Below are 21,328 nucleotides of genomic sequence, written 5' to 3'. Positions count from 1 at the left end.
ATTGATATGGATGTATATACAGAAAGTTAGATAAAGACAGGAGGAAATATGACAAGAACAAAATTTTAGAACCCTTAAGCCATTGTAGCATTTGACACTGAATTTGATGGGAAACTTCTGGAACCAGAGAAGTAATAAGGACAGAGTTACATTTCAAAACAAATACTCATGGGGATGAAGAGAGGATGTCCACAATCCCCCATAACTTGAATTCCAGGGCATCCACAACTATCTTCTGGCATCTTAGGACACTGTATGTTAATAGCACTTCTACATCCATGGATGCAAAACCCTCATAAGTGTAAAACACAAATAAAATACATATAATTTAAAGTTACATTCCTTGGAGGGAAATGTGGGAAAGTGCAGAAAAGGGAAAATAAAAATAAAATTATTAAAAATAATTTTAAAGAAATACTCTTACTGCCATGCTTAAAAGAGAAAAATGAGACAAGCAGGAGGCAAGAACAAAAGCAGGGGGTATTGTAAGTGGCTACTGCAATCAGAAAGGTATGATGAAACTTAGTGATGAGACTGGACCTAAAGGCTGACTATGGAGGTAATAAAATTGCACCAGAATTATTTTGAAAGTACACAAGGTGGCACTGGCTGAAAAAAAACTTAAGAGAAATATGAGATAACAGAACCAAGGATGATTTCAAGTTTTATGCAACATAGAACAGGAAGAATAGAGTTATCATCTCGGTGAGATGGTAAATAGTATAGTGAATAAAGTATATTATGCTCAGGACTGGAAATATGTTTTATGACTTTTTATTTGATATAACTATTAAGTGGGCCAGTGCAGTAAGATAAAATGCATTTGATTTCAAAGGTGTAATCACAGATGCTAGTGTGGGATTTACTGACACATACCTGACGCTTATTTATATAAACTAATGATTTTATTCGTTTCTGCATTTGCTTTTCCTATAGAACATTTGTCACTCACTAATCTGAACTTTAGCTATACAAGTATACTACCTTAAGCAAAATACATTGCACACATAATATTACGCTAAAAATTTAGAAACAATATCTGTGCTCTTTTGTGTTTTAAGAGAACATAAGAGGAATAAGATTAAACTAATTTGGGATTCATCACTATATACCTGGTGTTTATTTATATGAATGAAAATAAGCTTGAAAATGTCCCCTGGCCCCTTTGTAGCTAACATAGGGTATGAAACTTCTTAGCAGATTTATTAAAAAATGTCAATCACATCTTTAATAACATATTTTTCTAAAAACTATAAGAACTAATGAAAGAATAAATTGAAACAGATTTCATCTTTCTCTTGCCAAAAAGTCACCTTGATTTTCTTCATAGAAAAATAGTTAAAATAATTTATAAATGTATTTAACCAATTAATTTTTGTTTTTAGTGTTTCAGGTAAAGTCCAGGACTTTAAAAAATTTTTTTTTTTAAATTTAGATCTGAAACAAGCTTGTTTTACATGGCAATCCCAGTTCCCCTGCCCTCTCCTCCTCCCCTTTTCCCCACCCCCATCTCATCTACTTTCTGCTCCTCAGGGAGGATGAGATCATTCATGAGGAAACATCAAAGTCTGTCATATTATTTGGAGCAGGTCCTAGGCCCTCGCCCATGTGTCTAGGCTGAGAGATTATCCCTCTATGTGGAATGGGCTCCCAAAGTCCATTCGCATACTATCACCCCCATTCAGGGGGTCTTGGTCAGCAGGACTTTATTTTTTAAAAATATGGATTAGTGATGCATATATGCAAAATCTTAAACTGTGACATAATCCATTCAAGTTCTCCACATAATGCATCCCCTGAAAGAGATCATATCTCCTGGATATTTTGCTGATGATCTTTACTAGAATTTATCTCAATAATCTAGGGAATTTATGCTATAGTCATGCAGTCTTCAGTATCTTGTTTATTTCCAAAAATCCAGGAATCCAGGCTTTCTTAAACCTACCTACACTGATATTTTGTACAGTTGTCTAGTTGCAGAAACCTTCATGAAGCTGTACTCTACCACAACTATTACAGATTCCATGTTGGCATGGTAAGTGACCCAAGAATAATTTAGACTCTTGACAAGCAACACTTCCAATTGTGATATATGCCTTATTAAAAGCTACTTCTTTGACAATTTCTTTCTTTTTAATCTGGGGATATGCACAAGTCCATTGATATCAAATTGCTAAAGGATAGTAGCATTTCTACATTTCATGTAGCAATTATAAATCTGTGTTTCTATATCCTGGTTGGAAAATTTCCATTGCCAGGCACCATACTACTCCTAGCTCCCTATGCTCCACAGTCCTGCCCCCTTGTGCTGGGTGGCAGATACACAGAATAGCTGCTCATGGCATTTAAATCATTGTCATAAGGGCCTATTTTCCACAATCTCCCTTAATTCTCTAGAACAATGAAATTTCTGTGTTTCATGGTTGAGTCTAATTTTCTTTGCTAGTCAGAGTGAATATGAATATTGTTCATTATGTGGTAGAGTTCTAGGATAGATCAACTTTTACCACTTCTACTATTTCTTGGCTTTTATAAATGGTCCTTCTGGAGATTTTCTTCTCTACCCTTCCTTATAACCAGATGTGAATCCATCTGATTTTACAGAAATAGTACTTTTCAATGAATTTTCTAAACAAAGTGACAACTGTCTTTGATTTTATTTGATCTAATGCAAAGGCCTTTTAACTTCCTATTTTAGTGGTAATAACACAGCACCACTTGTAGGTACCCCTCCCTGACTATTCCTGATGGCTGTGTTACCTTGGATCTATTCTCTTATGCATGATGGGAGTGGACAGTGATCCCATTTGTATGTGGGCAGTGAAATGGTTGAAGCAGAAACTACAATGGTGGCTATCAAGGTTCAGGAATGCAAGGGAATGGTAAAGCACTGGTTAAAGGAAGCCAATGTCATGTAGACAGGAAGTTTCCTTTTGTGAGCTTAGAAAACAAATGTCTCTCTTGTAAGTATTACTCAATTCTAAAGATGAGTAGAATTAAGTTGTATAAAAGAAAATGAAAGCAAAGTTTTATCATTTTTGTTAAAGAACCTATAAAAACTTGAACTTTATAGTACCCATAAATAAAATAATTAGTCCCATTTAAATTATAATTCTGAATAAATTAATTTTCTTATTTAAAAATGTACATTTCTAGTTAAAATAGAATTATATCACCTTTTTCCATTTCCTTCCTCTAGCAACTTTAAATATTCCAACTCTTTTTTTAAAGACTTTGTCTTTATTGACTTTTTAAAAATTTAAATTAGAAACAAGCTTTTTTTAAAATGTCAATCCAGTTCCCTCTCCCTCCTCTTCTCCTCTGCCCCTCACTAACCCTGTATCCCATCCTCTTTCTGCTCCCCAAGGAAGGTGAGGTCTTCCCTGGGGGATCTTCAAAGTCTGACATATCATTTGGAGCAGAGTCTAGGCCCTCTCCCATGTGGAATGGGCTCCCCAAGTCTATTCCTACACTAGGGATGAATAGTGATCCACTACCAGAGGCTCCATAGACTGCCCATGCCTCCTAACTAACACCCATGTTTAGGGGGTCTGAGTTGGTCAAACCTCTTTTTTCTTTGATTATTGTTGTTACATATGTATGTGTGTATGCAAAACAAATATGTATTACCAACCTGCTGGGTCTGTCTTTGTTGTTTATGTGTATAGTTTCACTTGACATTTTTGTACTGGATAACCAGTAAGGGACTTATCCCTTAGGATGGATTATTCTTCTCCTAATCTCCTAACAATAATTAGTTCTTTGTCTAGGTGTGGGACCCCATAAAAATTCTCCATACTATGTTAGCACATCTATAGATATTGCCATCATTCTGACATTGTTCTATGTTCAGTCATTTATAGGAAAGACTGTTTCACAGCACACTACCTGATAAATTGGCTCTTACAATCTCTTCTTCTTTGAAATTCCTTAACCCATAGATGTGGAAGCTCTGCTGTTCATGTAGCCATTGGGGCTGGCCTACCTGCATTATGTCCAGTTGTGGTTTTCTGTTAAGGTTTTCTTTTCCTGTTAAGAAAACCTTCCTTGATGAGGGAAAGCAGCCACTCTATCTGTGGGTATGATATTTAGAATGTAGTAAATAATTATGCTGTGTTAACAAAGAAGAGGTAGCAGATCTTGTCTAGGGTCTGTGACATTATAAGCTCAAGGAAGTTGGTATGGTATCTCACGCCAGACATGATTTCCCTCCTATTACGTGGGCATTAACTTTAATTGCACAGCTTTTGATTAGCACCAATATATGAATGACAATTATTGTACCCTTATATGTGTTTTCTTCATGGTAGTTATTGTTGTGGTTAATAGGTATTGTAGCAGTTTAGGACTATTAGTTGCCTTCTTCCGTGGCAACATGAATAGTAGTTTCTGGTATCATGGAGGATAGTCCACAGGAAGGAAATTTTCAGATTATATCCAACTCAAATCATTTGAGATCTATGCCCTTAATATATTGTCTTCAACAATAAGTCATGCCTTTAATGTCAGAGAGGAAACCATCAATATGCATCAGAATATGTGTCTTGCTCAACAAATTGTTTTAAATTCATTCTACAGTACAAAAGTTAAAGCTAAAAGAAATGCTTCGTTTTTGAGTCACCAATCTTAAAGGAAATTTTTGTATTTAGTAGGCGTGTCTTTCTATTTTTGCATATTTGTCATGTAACAATGTCTTCCCTTACATGTCTAATGGATGTATCAGTATCCTCATTATTTGCTAGCCAGGCAGACGCTGGTTTCCCTACCCACATCATTGGACCTGCTGCCTTGGCATTACGAGTTGTCCTGCTTTGGCCCAAATCTTCCAGATTTAGACATTTTATCAGCTTGTCATGTAGGGAATTCCTCCTGCTTCCCCATATCTACTCATTGTCCCTGGGTATGCCTCATTACCAATTTGCCAAGCAGTGCATCCCAATACTTATTGATTTATTTTGGTCTTCACTAGACAATAAAAACCTTGTGACCAGAAACTGTGTTTTCAAATGTGTGACTCCAGTCACATATATGAATTGGCACATAGTAGGCATTCACTACATAAATTAATAAAATTTCAAGAAAATTTAGGTCTGAGTGCCAGTGAGAGGCTTCAAATAACAGTCTGGCCACTTTATTAAAATGACTATTTCTAAACACATATGTAGAAATATCCCCAAAGGGGAAACTCAATTGCTGTATAATTCAAATGAAGTAGCAATCTTACCCTCTCTCATACATAACTTTTACTACTCTCAGGCCCATGAAGCACCATCAAATTCCCTAATTCTTTTTTTTTTTTATCCCCTAAGAGCCCATTAACTTAACTAAAAGTTGGGCTTGCTTCCAGGGCTTGTCTTTGGGTGAGGAAAACACTTCACCAACTAAATATTTTAAAAGGATAGAGCTAAACTAAAATGATGAGGCAGAATGTTTTCTATAGTGGCTTTTACCCTTGTAATTGTCCAGCCTTGCTCATTTGGTTATGAACAAACAAGACAGTCTAGACTTTTGTTGTTAGTAGGGTTTCTTAAAAATGTATAATGTAGCCATTTAGATTTTTAAACAATGAAAGTGGTTTCATTTGACAGTATTTCTTATGGCTTGGATAATGTTAATAGATTTTTAATATCACAAATACTTTTACACACACAACAAAAATTATGCATTCATGGCAATACCTGATAAACAGAGTTGATCCTCTCTTTTAATGTGAATTAAGTTTCCCCAAGCCTTCCAGTCACTTAGCTTCCAGATATAGATACCTAGAAACTGCTTGATGAAACAGAAAGTATGTTTTGTACATGTCAAATTATACATCATCAAAGAAAAGAAATATAATTAATAGTCATGATCATATTGTGGTGCATATCTCTTCCATATAGTTAGAGTGAAGAAGCTTGAAAGCAAGAACAATTACTATGATTTTAATAATTTCTTTTGGCTGTTACTGTGTTTGTGTTCTCCACCAATACAACAAAGAAATGCATCTCTGATTCAGCATGCTGTACTAGACTGTTGGCCCTTTGGCTGCTCTCTCCTACCTGCCACACTTTTCTCTGAGAATTGCTTTGGGGATTATGTTTTTCAATAAATAGGCATTCCTTTCTTTCTTATGTCTCAAACAGTGTCTCAGATATTGGAGAACCAGTAGTAAAAGCTATAGATATGTTGTTGAAATCTGGGTCTTTTTGGAGTTGTTTAAAGAAGGGGCTATCTGGGAAAGGACCATGTAAATTTAAAAGAAAGAGCCACACATTCTTTGGAGGAAATTGTGATGTCAGTATGTAAGATTCCCAGCAAAATAGCTCTCTCTGAGTTTTCAGGTAAGGATGCTTAATATGCTGGACTCTTTAGACTTTCATTTACTTCCATTGCACAGAGAGTGTCCTGACATAGATTCTGACTCATTCTGGCCAGAATATTCCCCATTATCTAGAACTCATCTCTTCTTTATTACTATAATTTACTATAATGAACTTATCTCTTCTTTTTTACTCTACTTTATTACAAGCTAGTACTGGTGTATTAGCATGGCTTGATGTAATATTTCCTGAACTTGTGAATACTTTGTTACTGAAGAATCAAAGTCACTATGTTAGTATCTTTTGGGTTGAGATGACAACTGTATACCAAAATGATGAATATGTCACCTACTTTTTCTGCAAAAAAAGTACAGAATTAGGCAAGTAATTTAGAATTTGATTGCTTTGTAAAAAAATTATTGAAATAGTGTTTGGCCCATTTAAGTAGAATCTAGAGGTGCAGAAATATTTTTAATTGCTCTCAGAAAATATGAATTCAAATGTAAGCTTTGATATTTACCATACTTCATTCATGATATTGTGCAAACTATATCTCTGATACCTGAACTTATTCCTGACTCGGCAAAATAGAACAAATATTCTGCCTGATTTCCAGGTTGCTGCAAGGTTTAAGTGTATAGACACACCCCCAGTTTATATTAAAGTCATACTAATGAGGTCAACAATTACCAAAAATTACAAAAAGTAGGAGAAAATATCCTTACATTACAGCTGAAAAACTAACATAAGGTAAGTGGTAGACCCCAGGTCATGGTGGTAACAAGAAATATAGAGATAAGAATTAAAGTCATGTAATATAAGGAGCTATTTTTACTTCTCTTAAAGCAAGTGGAAAACACAATGATATGACTTGTGATTAATTTCATTAAAGATTGTCATGTATGCATCTCTATTCAATCACCTACAAAATAAGAACTTTGAATGGTGTGGTTCACCACAGAACTATGTCTACCTACTATGCCTATCCTTTACTTTCATAGTTCTTGGGCTAACATTAGTAAATAAATAAATGATTAAATTAATGCCTCCTCAGTTAGGCTGTCAAAAATTTGCAATTATTTGTGGGCTGACTAATGTTTTATTGTCATATAGGAAACTATATAGAGTTACATGGTTGATTCTCTAAAATGTTTGAAAAATACCTAAAACAAAGATGTTGGTTGCTTTATTCAGTATTGTCTTCAAGGAGACTCTCTTCTTTCTTTACTTTTATCTCTTCTTCTTTTGCCCATGAATTACTGTGTAAGAGGGATTCTGTGAAAGGACCTGTTAAATTATGTTAAATATTCATCTGTTTGTGTTAGCATCTGGATAAAGACTGTTTCATACTTTAGTAAATCAATCTGCAGAAGAAACTTTAATTGACTTGGTGAAAATTCTTTCAAAAATAAGGTTAAATAAATGGGCCTATATATTTTTCTATATTACAAAATCATAAAAAATACCATAAAGGGAAATCAAGGTGGCAATAGATTAGCAGAACTATGTAGATGCTTACAATATTTTTAAAAACACATTAGGTGACAATATTGATTTTTCTATACATGTTTATGCAAAAATATACAGGTGTTTATAATCTTGGCATAATTTGCAATGAATTTTAAAGATGTTAAAACAACAGCACAAACCACAAATGATTAGCATTGCAAATCCAAGGTGGAAAGAAAGGTATGATGAAACAGCAAATTATACTTTTTAATAACTGCATTGTTCTACTGAAAGAGATAATTGTATTCACTGACAGCCAATTCTTGAGCAACGAATTATTGTTTAAAAGCTTTTCCTGTGGTGTTTTGCATGCTAACACATTTACAGATATTTGCTTTAAATTTTCTACCAGGCTAATGAATAAATGGTTTTGATAGCATATATACCTTCCATATCTTTTTTTTTGTAAAAATAAATATCCCTAGAAACATATTTCATAGCCATAAATTTGGATTATAATAGGAAGAAATGGAGCAGCAGATGCATAATCTTTCATTGTGTATCTCTGACATCTTTTCAGAAGAAAGGACAGTTATTCCGCTAAACCCTTCTGTGAATACTGCACCATTTTTACCATGGTCCTTCATGATGTGCTCAACATGGCCAAACTCCTACCATAGCTTGTACCCCTCCTTTCATGTCATTATGAAGTCATTGTGTTGCTAGGAAAACTCCCTTCTCCTTACACATAATAGTTTTTTTCAGGTAGATAAAGCATAAATGGTAATTAGATCCTTTTTTATCAATTTTCAACATATGATTTTAAAGGTACATTTTTAACATCTTTACCTCACCCCTACTGGTCTTGTTCAAACTCTACCAGTTCTGAAGAAAAGGCCTAGTAATCATTCTAGTTTTTTTTTTTTTTTTTATTAATTAAAACTTGTAAGGTCAATCATAGAAGCAGTTTATATAAGACATTTGTTGACAATCATGTAAAGTCAGCAATGATCTGGTTGCTGAAAAATAAGGTGTGCAAGGAAGTTTGTCCTTTAAATCAAACAGCATTGACTATGTCTTTTCCTTTGTGTATTCAGCCAGTGAGAAGACGAGGAAAGGGCAGGTACAAAGACTTGTGTTATTCCTATACCCAGAGAAATGTGTTATGTGAAAGAACAACAGAAGGGAGGTCATTGTACAGTTTTGCCTTCAGCTATCCTGAAATTTGTAGCCATAATTCCATACTTTTAGTTGTATCATATCATGTTTGTTTTTTTTCCTTTTAATCATCAAATTGTTGAATGTTAATATTCTATATTACTTCCTTGTATTTCTCTTTCCCTGCCCACCTTTGATGTTTTTTTTTTTTTTCTTGAGGAGGTAGTAGTTACACTTTTAACAAAATTACCATGTCTTTCACTATTGTAGCTTTAAACAGCAATGGGTCCTCTCAGAATAGATACTTCAACCATATGTTCTTTTGTAGATCATTATATTTATATACATTTACAACGTTTTTACACTGAATTACTAGAACAAGGGCTATTCTGCAGCTCCAGTAAATTAATGGTCTTGTATAGAATAAAAAGTATAAAAGGCATAGTAGCCTTTTGTTATCAGACCACACAATTCCAATTTTCCCTTGATGTTCTTTTATTCTTTAAATTTCAGTAAATTATTTCTCACATATAAAGGAAGGGTAGCTGCAACAGAACTTTTGCTTAGAAATATAGTTCTGAATAATAATGCTTATATTTGAAGATGCGAGTCTTATGTGAAGATTAGTTTTTTTCCTGGATAGTAGGGATTCTGCTTTTTGTCGTACAGGAAATAATTTGAACTTGCCATTCTGTGGGATTTCATTCACTTGAGGATGTGTTGGATGAAAGCTAACACATGTGGTCTATGATCTAGTCTTCCCTTGTGTGCTGTGCTCTTCACACTCGAGAGCAGCTTCTGAGCCTCCCTGGAAGAATCCATACTGAGACTCAGCCAAGCCTCTGACCTTTGAGAAGGCAAATTGAAGGTGGTCTGCTTAAATAAGCTCTTACTGATGGAAGCCTGTCAAGGCCAGTTGAATAGTCTATGTAAGCTCCAGCTGTTTACCACACACAATTCTAGCACACAAGTTTAGATAATATGCTTTTGTTATATTTGAAAGTCTGTTTTTCTTTCATGGAAAATAGAAATTGTAAAGGACAAAGCTAAATGAGCAAGAAAAAAAATTCTTTTACCTATTATAGTAGGAAAGGGAGACTGATCTCAGCTCTGCAGATACAAGGGATGGGAGGGTTTTAAGAGTCAAATCAGCTTCTGGTAGCGTACTGATAAGTGCTAGGGATGAAAATGATTGTGTCCAGCAACAGAAATACTTGTGAATTTGTAAATACTTTTCTGTATAAGTAGACAAACTATGCTTTCTAACTGGTGCTCACAAAATTTAGGCTCCAACACCCCTAAGAGGCAGAGATAAGATACTATCTCCATAGATGAATACATTTCAAAGGGGCCATTCCTGGAAAATGATACTGGGGCTGTGAAATTGGTTAGACACATTACAGCGGCTATTTCAGGGGGCAGAAAAATACAGGACAAACTTGTACTAGAGTCAAGAGGAAGGTTGTTATATTCAGTGAAACTGAGGAGATCTTTGAAGCTTACTTGATCAATAGTAAACATGATTCCTGCTTAGACTTCATTAATGCAGGGGCATCTCATCCATCTTGAAAATCTGTTTTATGGTAGATTTATTTTTAGATTTTTGAGAAGTCCCCATACTGATTTCTATAGCTGTGGCATCAGTTTGCAATCCCATCAATAGTAAATGAGGTTTTGTGTTTTCCATGCATTCCTTCCAGGATTTGTTGTGAGTTTTTAACTGGTATTTGCCACTTTGATTTGCATTTTAATAATTACTAGGGATGATGAACATTTTTCCTTTTATTGTCTATTTTTGAGATTGATTTAATTATAAAAATTCTGTCTTTCTTTTACCCCTCCAAACCTTCCCATATGTCTCTCCTTGCTCTATTTCAAATTTATGAACTCTCTTTTCATTAATTGTTATAAAGACACATACAAACACACACATATACATATATCTTCCTAAATATAACATGTTGAATCCATTTAATTGTACTTGTATGTGTGTTTACAGGATTGCACAATTGGCACTGAATGAATATTTCAGAAAGATATTTATTAGAGTTATTTTTTTTCTCCTTTTGAGAACTCTATTTAGATCTCAGGCCCATATTCTGAAATGGTTGTTTTATGATACTTTGATTTTTGAGTTCTTTGTATAGTCTAACATGCAATGTAAGAAGGCTGTCTCAAAGACCTAGGATGAAAGAAAACAAAACTGACAAAAAAAAAAAAAAAAGTCAGTGAAATGATTCCTAATGATCAGCTCATAGATGAGTGTCTATCCCAATTTTTATTAGAGAGGCTTCCTCCAGAAACTATTGGAATTATATACAGAAACCCACAGTAAACATTAGGTGGACATTTGGGAACTTGCAAAAAGGTGGGGGAGATGGGCTGTGGGAGTCAGAGGCATCAAGGTCACCAAGAGAACACAACCTACAGACTCAACTGGGCAGAGTTCACTGAGGCTCACAGAGATGGAAGCTACAATCATGGGTCTGTGCTAGACCCTTTGAATACATGCTGTGTTTGTTTAGCAAAGGGTTTTTGTTGGACTCCTAAAAATGAGAGTACCAGATCTTGGGACCTTTTCCCTTTATTTGGTTGTCTCATCTAGCCTTGATATGAATGAGGTTTGATAGCAGTGGATGGCCTGCTCTTCTTTGAAGAGAAATAGAGAAGCAGAGGATCTTAGGACCATGGAGGGTATATAGGAGGGGTGGAAGGGAAAGCTTCAATTGGAATGTATTGTATGGGAGAATAACAAATTATATGACAACAATAATAAAAGAGGCCATGTTTTGAAAAATAGGAAAGGGTATATAGCAGGGTTTGGAGGGAGAGATAGGAAGGATAGATGCTATAATTATGTTAACTTCAAAATCCAAATAAAATCTTTTTATAATAAAATCTGTAATAGTAAATAAAATAAATCTTTTAAAAATAAAGTCTGAATTAAGCTTGGATGGGTATGTATATCTATCATTTCTTCAAAAATATAAACAAATAAAAGAATCTAAATATTTGAGAACACTATATTAATTTAAAACATTTTTAACTATACTCTATTTCTAAAGTATATATAATCTTACATCACCATGCATTAGGTATTATAGATCATTTCTATACTGACAACAGTTCACCCGGTTATTGCCTTACAGAACATTGCTATTGCCTTGATTCATCAAAGGAAAAAAAATAAGATTTTCTACAAAGTAATTCTGTTTCATTTAATATTGATACCATTTCAATTATATGTATATTTGTCTCTGTATGTGCACATGTGAGAACATGTACTCTCTTCAGTCAGTGGTACTCTGGAGTTAAAAGTGGTTGTGAGCACTCTTTTTCTGGCATGGGTTCTAGGAACTGAATTTTAATCTTTTTGAAGATTTTGCCATTCTAATGTAGCAAAACTCCCATAATAGGAAATTAACATGAGAAAGGCACTATATGTAACAAAGAATCTTTCATAATGAAATGATGTTCCAAAGACATGTGGGGGCATGTTTATTTTTATTATTTTTGATAGAGCAATGAATACTTGTGTAGAAGTATGGTTGGACAAAAGCCAATGACCTAGTGGTAGTGAATTTTGGGATTGTTTCTTCAGATTCTTTTCTATTTCCTTGTACATTTGAGACCAGTATATTCTTTTCATGTAGGTGACAAGAAAACCACCTTTTAAATAAGTGATGATGAACTTCTTTGGTGGATGTGACTGGTAGAAGTTAGAGAAGTACCTTGTTGCTTACATCAAATTAATATAGCTTTAAGTGTGGGTGACATGGCCTGGAACTATCAATATTCTTCTAATAAAGCAATACAGTGGTAATTTGACTACCTTACAATAGGAGAAATTAGTTGCATGACTGGATACTCTGTGATGATCACAACCTGTAGTTCTTATAAGCTGTCCTCAAAAGAGCCAAAGCTTTGCAGAATACTACAGTGGATATGAGGTTCATATCAGCAACATGATGAAGACAGTGCATATCACTTTGTCTCCACTAGAAAACAAATAACAATACCCTGCAAAGGAAATTAATAAGCTCATGAGACCATTGACTATGTCATTGTGAAGACAATACAGATACTGTATTTTATACTGGTAAAGAAACTAGATAAAATGAAATGTGGCAGCACGGGGAATTGAACTGAGACAATTTCACTCCAACAACTATATACTTATTAAGCACTATCTCAAAACAATAAATATAAAGATAAATGCAAACGTGTTATATGATCAATGCTATAAGACACAGAAAGACAAATATAAGTACTCACTTAAAAGTGAACATTAGCTGTTAAGTAGAGTATAATCATTCTCAAATCCACAGACCCACAGAGCCTAGGTAATAAGGAGAGCTCTGGGGGAGCAATGGATCTCCCTGGGAAGGAGAAACAGAATAGATTATATGGGTGGACTGTGGGCAGGTAGAGATGGGAACATGGGGGGATGAGTTGGGTGAGAGAGATGGAATGAGAGAGTACCAAAAGAGAGACTAGAGTGATTGTGAGCCATATGAAGGTAATATGGAAACCTAGTAGTATAAACTTCTTGGAATCTATGACAGTGACTCTAGTGAGGACTTCTGGTATTGGAATGGGCCATCTTCTGTAACCAGGAAAGGTAACCAGGAACTGGGACACGAACTCAGCAGCAAAAACTTCCACATACATCTTGTCCTGTCTGCAAGATGTACTATGGTAATGGTAGCTCAACACTTATGGCAGTGGCCAACCAACAATTGGTCTGACTTGACAACCACAGCAAGAGAAGCAGCCCATGTTCAACACTACCTGGATGGCCAGTAGCCAGAAGCTGGATGGCTCTCAGTTCTAGGGCAGAACCAAACACAGATGGCACAAAGAGGTAAATGAAATGATTCCTAATGATATTCTGCTATGTTCATTGATTCCTAGACCAATATTCATCAGGGAGGCTCCCTCCAGTAGCTGATGGGAACAGATACACAGAGCTACATCCAAACCTTAGGTAAAGTTTGGGAACTTCCCAGAAGAGGAAAAGGAGGAATTGTAGGAGCTGGAGAGGTTGAAAACACCAGGAGAACATGGCCCACAGAACCAACTAAGCAAAGCTAACAGGGCCTCAGAGACTGAAGCATCAATCACAGAGTCTCCAAGGGTCTGGACTAGGTCCTCCACAGATTCGTGGTGGCTATTTAGCAAAGGGATTTTGTATGACTCCTAACAGTGGGAATGTGGGTATCTCTGACTCCTTTTCCTGCTCTTGTGACCCCTTTCCTATTATTAGGTTGCCTTGTCCAACATTGACATGAGGGTTTGTGCCTAGTATTATTGTAACTTGTTATGCTATATTCAGTTGATTTTCATGGGAGGACTGTTGTTTTCTGAAAGGAAATGGATGGGCAGTGGATCATCAGGGCGATGGAGCTATAAAAAATAAAATAAATAAAAATTAAAAATAGTATATCTACAAGATTTTATTTCTCTTCAAATGGTTGTTTAGGGAAAGCTACACTCAATGAGCATATGCCATGTAAGTGGATGGTTCAGACTGGGAAATCTTCCTCAGGTAAAGTTCTGGGTCCTAGGAGCATCCTCCAGCATCCACAGTTACTGTACTAACTCAATTTTTTTATATAATTTTTGTTTCCTTACACTGTGCCCTATATTTTCTCCTCTGTGAAAGAATTACTTGGAAATAAAATATAAAACTTAACTCTTTTAAATTTGACCTATGCTCAAGTAAGTATGTTTTGGGCTTGAGTTCTTGAAATATATTTCTATTTCATACTCTACAATAAAAGTGCTGCTCAATTGCAGAGACCATTCCCTTGTTGGGTACATTTAATTAATTCATAGGTCATCTCAGTATGCTGGCACATTAATATGCTTGCTCTTGGTATTGGAGCCAGGCTGGTCATGAGGTGATAATAAAGGAAATCTCCCTTAATTGTTATTGTTATCCTGAACTAGTCACTGTTTAACCAGATACTCTTTCCCAGGAAATTTAAAGAGAACATGGGGAAATAGAAGATTATTAGTATGTGTCTTCAGACTCTAAGGAAAGGCCTGAGGGTTTCTGAACACTCACCATCTTCATCATAAGTTAAAGTACACATTGCTAGAGAAGAACATCACTAAGAAAGGGGAAAGAATAGAATCCATTTGGTATGTCTGATCACCTGGTCAAGCCTGTGATATATCCTATGGAAGAAAGATAACAGTGTGAGTGCTGATGCCTTGCACTAGGAATAGCCACAGTGATAGAGTGCAACATGTTATCTATTAGAGGGAGGCAGGTCTTGCTAGAATGGCACTTGATGAATTAAGAAAACAACAGAAAAATAAACAACTCTAGGATGTGTAGAATCTGACCTTAAAGAAAATGGAGATTAAATACCTGATCAAGTTTATAAGAAGCTGTTGTTCATGCTCGTATGATGCAAAAATCACATTTGAACTATGGGGAGATGAAAGAACTCCAGTATAGATTATATAAAGAACTCATGCATGTGGCCAATACAGATAAATTCTGAGTCGGTTTTGGTATTGTTCCAATAATATGGCTTGAATGTGTTCTTATTAAAACATAACGTATATAATTTAAAATTAAGAGGCTCTCTGCTGACGATTTTGCTCACGGACCCCAACCTCGGACATGGCGAACCAGGTGATCAAATGCATGGCTGTAGTGGCCTGGGAGGCTGGAAAGCCCCTCTCCATAGAGGAGGTGGAAGTGGCCCCTCCAAAGGCTCATGAAGTTTGAATTAAGATCATTGCCACCGCTGTCTGCCACACTGATGCCTATACCCTGAGCGGAGCTGATCCTGAGGGGTGCTTCCAGTGATCTTGGGACATGAAGGTGCTGGAATCGTGGAAAGTGTTGGTGAAGGGGTGACTAAGGTGAAGGCAGGTGATACCTCCATCCCTCTTTACATCCTGCAGTGTGGAGAATGCAAATTTTGTCTGAATCCTAAAACAAACCTTTGCCAGAAGGTAAGAATCACTCAGGGGAAAGGGTTAATGCTCGATGGCACTACTAGATTCACCTGCAAAGGAAAGCCTCTTTTCCACTTCATGGGAACCAGCACATTTTCAGAGTACACAATTGTGGCTGACATCTCCGTTGCTAAAATTGACCCTTCGGCACCTTTGGATAAAGTCTGCCTTCTCGGCTGTGATGTTTCAACCGGCTACGGTGCTGCTGTGAACACTGCTAAGGTGGAGCCTGGTTCTACCTGTGCCATCTTTGGCTTGGGAGGAGTTGGATTGGCAGTGATCATGGGCTGTAAAGTGGCTGGTGCATCCCGGATCATTGGTATCGACATCAATAAGATAAATTCGCAAAGGCCAAGGAATTTGGAGCCTCCGAATGTATTAACCCCCAAGATTTCAAGAAACCCATCCAGGAAGTGCTCATTGAGATGGGGGAGTAGACTTCTCCTTTGAGTATATTGGCAATGTGAAGGTCATGAGAGCAGCCCTTGAGACAACCCACAAAGGCGGGGGAGTCAGTGTGGTGGTCGGCATAGCTGCTTCGGGTGAAGAAATCTCCACTCGGCCATTCCAGCTGGTGACAGGACGCACGTGGAAAGGCATTGCCTTTGGAGGATGGAAGAGTGTGGAGAGTGTCCCAAAGCTGGTGTCTGAGTATATGTCCAAAAAGATAAAAGTTGATGAATTTGTGACTAACAATCTGCCCTTCAACCAAGTTAACAAAGCCTTAGTTAGACCTGATGCACTCAGGGGAAAGCATTCGAACTGTTCTAAAGATGTGAGTTCAGAAGAGAACATCCTGTGCTTTCTTTCTCCTGTGATTGGATAAGAACAGACTGACAGATCTGCTAGCCTTTGAGACGTCACAAACTACTAAAGGAATGTGTCTAATCATGGCTCTAATCAAGGACGAGGCAAATAGTCACAAACAAGTCACTTTTTTGAACTCTCCACATAAATAATTGTGGCTCATCAAGAAATATTTTAGCATAATAAAAATGCTTTCTGCATTTGTAAAAAAAAAAAAAAAAAAGAAAAAGAAAATTAAAACTCAACCATATAAAGTAGTCAGCCCCCCTCCTGCTGTGAGATTGGGCAGAAAAGCCAGACTAGGAGAGCACCCACGAAGAAGAAGGGTGTAGTCTTGGGAAATACTATGAGACATATAGTGAGCAGGATGGGAAGTGTATACATGAGGTAAACGAGCCTTAGGGCAGCACATACAAGAATAGAAATGGGTTCATTTCTATTCTATTTCTATTTCTATTTCTAACTTCTCCAGACAATACCTAACAATTACACTGATATATCAAGGCACCCCCAATGATATCAGTGCCCAAAGACAACTGGAAGTAATGTGAAGAATAACACCCGCTTTCCCAAGAGAAGGAATTTGGGTGGTTTTGGTTATTCAGTGTAATATAGATGTTGGTCATTGTTTAGAGGAGTTGGTTACAAGCTGTCAGTCATAAAAAAGCTAAACAAAGGAGTTAAATTAAAAGATCTCTGTATAACGGGAAAAGGGGGATATGATATAGAAATTATGAGATAAAAGGGGAGATTTTTGAATCTGTTTTAATCTAAAGAACTATTGATCTCAAAATATTTTATATTGGTATGGATTTTTGGTTATTGATACAAATTTAGATGTATTTGCTATACTATATGTATGTTTCTGCTCTTTTTGGGGGTATTATGTTTATGAAACTCATTTAAAATGCAATATGTAACTAAAAAAATACAGGATAGTAGTTAGCCATCTATAACAATCAAACTTGTAGTCATTTTAGATATTTTTTCAAGGTTAAACAGATATATTTAGATGAATAGATTGTCTTCAAAAACTTCAAAGTACTACATAATATGGCATTTAATATATTTAATAACCTAAACTTTTCATGACAGTGAGACATGTCTACTCCTGGTAGAACCTGCCCATGCCTCTATTGCCGACAGTACACTGCTTGAACTGGACCAACAGAATGAAAAATAAATAAATAAATAAATAAATAAATAAATAAATAAATAAAATAAGAAAGTGACTAGCAAACTTTGCCAATACAAGGCAGGACAGAACTTTAAATTACCCTGCTTTTCGAAATATCTGTTACATGTACTAGGGCTGTAAGACAAAGTTGGATGCCCTAGTGTCACAGGAAAACTTTGTGTGCCTTTCCAGCCAGCCAAACTTCCTTGTCATTAGGTAATATTACATGCTTCTAGGGTCATTGATGTAGTTAAAGAGTAAATAGTCAGACTTACAGTTTTCCTTAGTTATGAGAAAAAGGTAAATTAGTATAAATCTTTAGACTCACAAAGATAAGGTAGCATTATTTTTCTAAATTTGTCAAATACAAATGGACTGTATATTATAACTGCAATTCTTGACTGATAACTGTTTTTTGTATATAATTTTACTATGCTATAATTAAAATTTTCCTTTTAACTAGACAAAAGGGGGAAATACTATGAAACAATCTTTGTAGACTGTAAATATATATCACTCACATTGGTTAATAAAGAGCTGGCTGGACTATAGCTGAGCATGAAGATATTGGGCAGGAGAGTCAGACTAAGAGGACACTTGGACTAAGGGTGGAGTCTTTAGAAATGCCATGAAACACTGAGCAAGCAGAATGGGAAGTATGTACATAATGTAAAGGAGCCTCTGTGAAGCAATTATTTTTAGTATAAATGGGATAATTTAAGTTGTAAGAGCAAGCTAAAAATAAGCCCGAGCAAGCATTTATAATTAATAAGTCTCAGTGTGGTTATTTGGGAGCATGCTGGCAGGGCAGAAAAGTTTGCCTATACCTTCTCTTCATTTTGTGATGCTGTGAGTCTAACCCAGGCACTCGTATACACTACTAGGCAAGGGCTTTACTACTGAGCTGCATGCCCAGTCCTTAATTCTTTGAGGCAAGTTCATTACCAGCCCATGATGACTTTACACTTAAATTCTTCCTGCACTCATCTCACCTCTGGTAGGAATACAAACCTTCACTGTCATGCCCAATCTAAAGTAGTAATTTAAGAGCCCAATCAGAACTCTTTGGATAAGGCCTAACAGAATACCAATGTTATCCTTTAGAAAGTATGACTTTCAAGAATTTTTGCCCAAGAAATGTTTTAGCGGGATGTATTTTTTTCTTGTGCTGAATATTTTCAAACAGAACTTATTTCTTTAAGGCATGCTGGGAATGCATTTATCAAGTGAGCAATAACAATAAATGCTATTAATTTACCTCTTAAGTTCTTCCTATTTTCATTCTGTATTTCTGTGAAATAAGTAGATAAAAGGCAATAAAAGGAGAATTTCGTTTACTCTTTATCTTGTATTAAAACTTTTGCATATTAAAAATGAATAGGCAGTGACCTAGTTTCATGTTGTTACTTCACAAACAATGTTAGGTAAAATATAACTATGCACTTTGTTCCATTTTTTAAATAATGAATTTTACTTGTAAAACTTTCCCAAGTTGATTCTATTACTGAAGTAATTTCTACATTGTAAAATAGCCTATTGAAAATCATCATTAATGAAAAAGAAGACATTATTTAGGTAGTATTTTCTATGTTGTGCTATGAAACTTTGTAAACAAAATTCATTACTATACAGGTACCTATTACACAGTTACATGTGTAAAGCTTTCATGTTTTTAATTTATACCATCTCTCCATTCTTAGTAGAAATACAGTCATTACAAAAATTAATATGTTGTCAGCGAACATGTATGTTTTGAAAAATCCAAAAATAGAATTGTTGATGAAATATGAAAACATGTATTGAAACTTTTTCTGAATATTCTTGGACTATGCACTAATAGAAAACTTGTAGTAGTCATTCTTATTTGATGATAGACAACATTATATTCATAATAAAATTTAAAAGGATGTCCATTCTAGTAATTAAAATATTAAAAATGTGTATTTTACTGCAACACTATTGAACATTATTTAGGTTACAGTTAAGTAATATATGTGATAGAACTTTTCAAAGAATCTCAACAATATTTCCGCCTGAACGGTAGCTGAACAATGGTTATACCAAGTGTCTTGACAATGTGGGCAAGAAAAGTCACATGGGACCCTGTCCATAGATAAAGAGCTACAAATAATTAAGAACTGCTGAGAGAGGAAGAATTCGTTTTCTCCAGGGATGACTAATTCAGTCTCCTAATTGATTACCTACTACAAACTGGTTAGACCTAAAAGCATGTACCTATAACACTGAAATAATATCTTATCCAATATTTTAGTAGCATTTTAGAAATTTGTCTTATGTGAGTTGGTTTCTGAATATTTAGATTAATTAACGAAACTCCATAACCTAGACTTTCTGAAGGGAAGAAGGGTATAGGCTGATTTTCACAAAATATGAGGCAATATATGTCCTTGTTACACAATCGCCTATAAAATATCTCCTACCCACATGGCTATTAGGCTGAGAAATTTCTATTTAATGTTTTTCGTTGTAGAATGCATTTGAAGCTCTTGAGTATGGTAAATGGCAAACATGCTACATACCAATATATATGTGCAATATGGATTGTTGGTGATAAAGAAATGGAAAAAATTATGCTGGTAGATGTCAAGCACCTGGAAAAGTTCTGCAAACAAGGACATTGTCCTATGCTACCCTACTTTGAGTGTGCCCTTGATATTTACATCTATATTAATTTTAAGTAAATTATTAGAAAGTTTCTGAGAAATATAAGATTAAATGCATTTATGTGAGAAGGTTTAATAATTTTCTGTTGGGTAAAATTCTTTTGGAAATATACTGACTTTGGTCTTTCTGTATTTCAAGCATTATATATCATTATGACTTAATTTATCAATGATTTTAGGAGAGTCCTTTAAACACCTATTGAAAAACTTTTCCATCCATTTTTAGACACTTTCTTGATTTTCCCTGAAGTGCTAAGAACTGTTATACAATCTACTTGATCAAATTGCATTTCCAATATCTGTAGTCACTCATGAAGTGACCCCTTGACAATCTCTTTAGGACAAATCACCTGCTTCTTTGTTCTAATGTCTCTGAATGGAAAAAATACATACACGCATACATACATACATACACACACACACACACACACACACCATTTTCTGTGAGTCATCTGTTGGTCTCTAAATAGTCTTATTAAAATGGTGATCCTATTATAAGACATGTTTTATGTATAGCATCCAGCAGACTGCCATACACATAGTGAGCATGATACATAATAGTTGAATGAGAGTAGGCATAAAAGAATAAAGGAAGGAAGTAAAAAGCTGACAACAGAGTATATGTGTTTGCTTATGTTGTGTGGTATGAAGGTTTTTGAGAGAGAACTCTATTAAAATATATCTTCCTGTGTTATAATAGAAAATTCACCATAGAAACCAACTTCTAAATTTTATACATTATCTTGGTGGCCAAATACATTTAAATTAATACC

At 35.3% G+C, this 21,328-nt stretch overlaps 1 pseudogene; it reads left to right on the top strand.

Moving 5' to 3' along the window:
- The first annotated feature begins 15,546 nt into the window (after positions 1 to 15,546).
- LOC127214813 (alcohol dehydrogenase class-3-like) lies at positions 15,547 to 16,894 on the top strand (annotated as a pseudogene).
- Positions 16,895 to 21,328: the final 4,434 nt, after the last annotated feature.

The sequence above is a fragment of the Phodopus roborovskii genome, unplaced genomic scaffold (assembly GCF_943737965.1).
Source record: "Phodopus roborovskii unplaced genomic scaffold, PHOROB, whole genome shotgun sequence".
Classification (NCBI taxonomy): Eukaryota; Metazoa; Chordata; class Mammalia; order Rodentia; family Cricetidae; genus Phodopus; species Phodopus roborovskii.
The sequence above is the reverse complement of the archived record's forward strand: the minus strand, read 5'-3'. Positions and strand labels throughout refer to the sequence as shown.